Source organism: Oratosquilla oratoria, chromosome 29 (assembly GCF_046742065.1).
Source record: "Oratosquilla oratoria isolate Oo_2021 chromosome 29, ASM4674206v1, whole genome shotgun sequence".
NCBI lineage: Eukaryota > Metazoa > Arthropoda > Malacostraca > Stomatopoda > Squillidae > Oratosquilla > Oratosquilla oratoria.
The window spans coordinates 19,023,082-19,023,944 of record NC_134805.1 but is presented as its reverse complement, the minus strand read 5'-3'; positions in this window follow the sequence as shown (position 1 = coordinate 19,023,944).

Sequence of the window (863 nt, the reverse complement as noted above, 5' to 3'; positions counted from 1 at the left end):
CATCACTTTAATAACTGTGTCCTTAGTTTGTTCTTTCATCTGTTGTGTCACTATATCTCTAAATACAACTTTGTTGTTCTCTTAGACTTTTCTCCAACCCTGTGCTTCCTTTGCTATGGACTCTATTTTCTTTATCATTCTTCTTTAATTCCTCATTCTCATCTTTTACTTCTTTTAACTGTCTTTTTAATTCTTCTATTTCTTTGGTTAGGTTTTGATTCTCCTTCTTTAATTCTTCCAGTTTCTCAACTCTTTCGGTAACATGTGATAATTGGTCAAACCTAACCTCCCATTCTTCGTTCATTTTTTTTTCTCCCCTAGATTTACTAGTCGGGGGAGGTTGTCACCTCCTCCCTCATTAAATCCATAAAAGCAGTTATCTTCTCTTTCCATTGAGCCGCTATTATCTATATTTCTGGTATTGGCACCTCTGCTTCCTTGTTGTTCCTCGTCTGTGTATTCTGCCCCCGTTTGTTTACACCTCTCCTAAGATCCGGGGCCCGTTCGTCTCCTTCCTCACTTCCTTACATTTTCCTCAATAATCTCTCTCTCCCATTTCTTCACATTCCCATTACACCACGAGCTTTCCCCCTTCCCTAATGATACAACAGGGTACTCCCTCATCGTTGAGATAAACGAAAATTGCACTTTTTTCCGGAGTTCCAATCTTCGCCGTGTATCCGACGTGTGTGTGTGTGTGTGCATTCATGTATGTATGTATGTATGTATGTATGTAAGTATGTATGTATGTACATGACAGCTAGTTTACTTCATGATGCTCTTGGCAGCAGTGGTGGAAGCCATAGCAAAAATACTTTTTGCTCTCAGCCGGCCAGGGCAAGTGGCACTCACCGGTGCTGTGC